We start from the raw sequence: 4,595 nt of genomic DNA on the forward strand, positions 1-4,595 counted from the left end.
ACCAACCAAGGCTTTTGCGAACCGCGAATGTCTTTGCGACAGCGAATGCAGGTCCAATGCACAGTGAAAACCAGGTAGAGCTTTCAGTGCTGGCAGCTTTCGTGTGGGCGCAATCGCTGGACGTTTCAAATTTGGCAGCCGAGCTCTGCGAGAGTCATATAGCCATTGTTGCATCATAACCAACCAAGGCTTTTGCGGACCGCGAATGTCTGTGTGGCAGCGAATGCAGGTCCAATGCACAGTGAAAACCAGGTAGAGCTTTCAGTGCTGGCAGCTTTCGTGTGGGCGCAATCGCTGGACGTTTCAAATTTGGCAGCCGGGCTCTGCCAGAGTCACATAGCCATTGTTGCGTCATAACCAACCAAGGCTTGCGCAGAGCGCGAATGTCTGTGCGGCAGCGAATGCAGTTCCAAGGGACAGTGAAAACCAGGTAGAGCTTTCAGTGCTGGCAGCTTTCGTGTGGGCGCAATCCCTGGACGTTTCAAATTTGGCAGTGGGCTCTGCGAGAGTCACATAGGCATTGTTGCATCATACCCAACCAAGGCTTTTGCAGATCGCGAATGTCTGTGCGGCAGCGAATGCAGTTCCAAGGGACAGTGAAAACCAGGTAGAGCTTTCAGTGCTGGCAGCTTTCGTGAGGGAGCAATCGGTGTACAATTCAAATTTGGCAGCCGGGCTCTGCCAGAGTCACATAGGCATTGTTGCATCATAACCAACCAAGGCTTGCGCAGAGCGCGAATGTCTGTGCGGCAGCGAATGCAGTTCCAAGCGACAGTGAAAAGCAGGTAGAGCTTTCAGTGCTGGCAGCTTTAGTGTGGGCGCAATCGCTGGACGTTTCAAATTTGGCAGCGGGCAGTGCGAGAGTCACATAGGCATTGTTGCATCATAACCAACCAAGGCTTTTGCGGAGCGCGAATGTCTGTGCGGCAGCGAATGCAGTTCCAAGGGACAGTGAAAACCAGGTAGAGCTTTCAGTGCTGGCAGCTTTCGTGTGGGCGCAATCGCTGGACGTTTCAAATTTGGCAGCCGGGCTCTGCCAGAGTCACATAGGCATTGTTGCATCATAACCAACCAAGGCTTTTGCGGAGCGCGAATGTCTGTGCGGCAGCGAATGCAGTTCCAAGGGACAGTGAAAACCAGGTAGAGCTTTCAGTGCTGGCAGCTTTCGTGTGGGCGCAATCGCTGGACGTTTCAAATTTGGCAGCCGGGCTCTGCCAGAGTCACATAGGCATTGTTGCATCATACCCAACCAAGGCTTTTGCAGAGCGCGAATGTCTGTGCGGCAGCGAATGCAGTTCCAAGGGACAGTGAAAACCAGGTAGAGCTTTCAGTGCTGGCAGCTTTCGTGTGGGCGGAATCGCTGGACGTTTCGAATTTGGCAGCCGGGCTCTGCATGAGTCACATAGGCATTGTTGCATCATAACCAACCAAGGCTTGCGCAGAGCGCGAATGTCTGTGCGGCAGCGAATGCAGTTCCAAGGGACAGTGAAAACCAGGTAGAGCTTTCAGTGCTGGCAGCTTTCATGTGGGCGCAATCGCTGGACGTTTCAAATTTGGCAGCCGGGCTCTGCGAGAGTCACATAGGCATTGTTGCATCATAACCAACCAAGGCTTTAGCGGAGCGCGAATGTCTGTGCGGCAGCGAATGCAGTTCCAAGGGACAGTGAAAACCAGGTAGAGCTTTCAGTGCTGGCAGCTTTCGTGTGGGCGCAATCGGTGTACATTTCAAATTTGGCAGCCGGGCTCTGCCAGAGTCACATAGGCATTGTTGCGTCATAACCAACCAAGGCTTGCGCAGAGCGCGAATGTCTGTGCGGCAGCGAATGCAGTTCCAAGGGACAGTGAAAACCAGGTAGAGCTTTCAGTGCTGGCAGCTTTCGTGTGGGCGCAATCGCTGGACGTTTCAAATTTGGCAGCCGGTCTCTGCCACAGTCACATAGCCATTGTTGCGTCATAACCAACCAAGGCTTTTGCGGAGCGCGAATGTCGGTGCGGCAGCGAATGCAGTTCCAAGGGACAGTGAAAACCAGGTAGAGCTTTCAGTGCTGGCAGCTTTCATGTGGGCCCAGTCGCTGGACGTTTCAAATTTGACAGCCGGGCTCTGCCAGAGTCACATAGGCATTGTTGCGTCATAACCAACCAAGGCTTGCGCTGATTGCGAATGTCTGTGCGGCAGCGAATGCAGTTCCAAGGGACAGTGAAAACCAGGTAGAGCTTTCAGTGCTGGCAGCTTTCGTGTGGGCGCAATCGCTGGACGTTTCGAATTTGGCAGCCGGGCTCTGCCAGAGTCACATAGGCATTGTTGCATCATAACCAACCAAGGCTTGCGCAGAGCGCGAATGTCTGTGCGGCAGCGAATGCAGTTCCAAGGGACAGTGAAAACCAGGTAGAGCTTTCAGTGCTGGCAGCTTTCGTGTGGGCGCAATTGCTGGACGTTTCAAATTTGGCAGCTGGGCTCTGCCAGAGTCACATAGGCATTGTTGCATCATAACCAACCAAGGCTTGCGCAGAGCGCGAATGTCTGTGCGGCAGCGAATGCAGTTCCAAGGGACAGTGAAAACCAGGTAGAGCTTTCAGTGCTGGCAGCTTTCGTGTGGGCGCAATCAGTGGACGTTGCAAATTTGGCAGCGGGCTCTGCGAGAGTCACATAGGCATTGTTGCATCATAAACAAATAAAGCTTATGCGGAGAGATAATGTCTGTGCGGCAGCGAATGCAGTTCCAAGGGACAGTGAAAACCAGGTAGAGCTTTCAGTGCTGGCAGCTTTCGTGAGGGCGCAATCGGTGTACAATTCAAATTTGGCAGCCGGGCTCTGCGAGAGTCACATAGGCATTGTTGCATCATAACCAACCAAGGCTTGCGCAGAGCGCAAATGTCTGTGCGGCAGCGAATGCAGTTCCAAGGGACAGTGAAAACCAGGTAGAGCTTTCAGTGCTGGCAGCTATCGTGTGGGCGCAATCGCTGGACGTTTCAAATTTGGCAGCCGGGCTCTGCATGAGTCACATAGGCATTGTTGCATCATAACCAACCAAGGCTTTTGCGGAGCGCGAATGTCGGTGCGGCAGCGAATGCAGTTCCAAGGGACAGTGAAAACCAGGTAGAGCTTTCAGTGCTGGCAGCTTTCGTGTGGGCGCAATCGCTGGACGTTTCGAATTTGGCAGCCGGGCTCTGCCAGAGTCACATAGGCATTGTTGCATCATAACCAACCAAGGCTTGCGCAGAGCGCGAATGTCTGTGCGGCAGCGAATGCAGTTCCAAGGGACAGTGAAAACCAGGTAGAGCTTTCAGTGCTGGCAGCTTTCGTGTGGGCGCAATCAGTGGACGTTTCAAATTTGGCAGCCGGTCTCTGCCAGAGTCACATAGGCATTGTTGCGTTATAACCAACCAAGGCTTGCGCAGAGCGCGAATGTCTGTGCGGCATCGAATGCAGTTCCAAGGGACAGTGAAATCCAGGTAGAGCTTTCAGCGCTGGCAGCTTTCGTGAGGGCGCAATCGGTGTACATTTCAAATTTGGCAGCCGGGCTCTGCGAGAGTCACATAGGCATTGTTGCATCATACCCAACGAAGGCTTTTGCAGAGCGCGAATGTCTGTGCGGCAGCGAATGCAGTTCCAAGGGACAGTGAAAACCAGGTAGAGCTTTCAGTGCTGGCAGCTTTCGTGTGGGCGCAATCGCTGGACGTTTCAAATTTGGCAGTGGGCTCTGCGAGAGTCACATAGGCATTGTTGCATCATACCCAACCAAGGCTTTTGCAGAGCGCGAATGTCTGTGCGGCAGCGAATGCAGTTCCAAGGGACAGTGAAAACCAGGTAGAGCTTTCAGTGCTGGCAGCTTCCGTGAGGGCGCAATCGGTGTACAATCCAAATTTGGCAGCCGTGCTCTGCGAGAGTCACATAGGCATTGTTGCATCATAACCAACCAAGGCTTGCGCAGAGCGCGAATGTCTGTGCGGCAGCGAATGCAGTTCCAAGCGACAGTGAAAAGCAGGTAGAGCTTTCAGTGCTGGCAGCTTTCGTGTGGGCGCAATCAGTGGACATTTCAAATTTGGCAGCGGGAAGTGCGAGAGTCACATAGGCATTGTTGCATCATAACCAACCAAGGCTTTTGCAGAGCGCGAATGTCTGTGCGGCAGCGAATGCAGTTCCAAGGGACAGTGAAAACCAGGTAGAGCTTTCAGTGCTGGCAGCTTTCGTGTGGGCGCAATCAGTGGACGTTTCAAATTTGGCAGCCGGGCTCTGCCAGATTAACATAGGCATTGTTGCATCATAACCAACCAAGGCTTTTGCAGAGCGCGAATGTCTGTGCGGCAGCGAATGCAGTTCCAAGGGACAGTGAAAACCAGGTAGAGCTTTCAGTGCTGGCAGCTTTCATGTGGGCGCAATCGCTGGACATTTCAAATTTGGCAGCCGGTCTCTGCCAGAGTCACATAGGCATTGTTGCGTTATAACCAACCAAGGCTTGCGCAGAGCGCGAATGTCTGTGCGGCATCGAATGCAGTTCCAAGGGACAGTGAAATCCAGGTAGAGCTTTCAGCGCTGGCAGCTTTCGTGAGGGCGCAATCGGTGTACATTTCAAATTTGGCAGCCGGGCTCTGCG

This window comes from Mycteria americana, unplaced genomic scaffold, assembly GCF_035582795.1.
Source record: "Mycteria americana isolate JAX WOST 10 ecotype Jacksonville Zoo and Gardens unplaced genomic scaffold, USCA_MyAme_1.0 Scaffold_27, whole genome shotgun sequence".
Lineage (NCBI taxonomy): Eukaryota > Metazoa > Chordata > Aves > Ciconiiformes > Ciconiidae > Mycteria > Mycteria americana.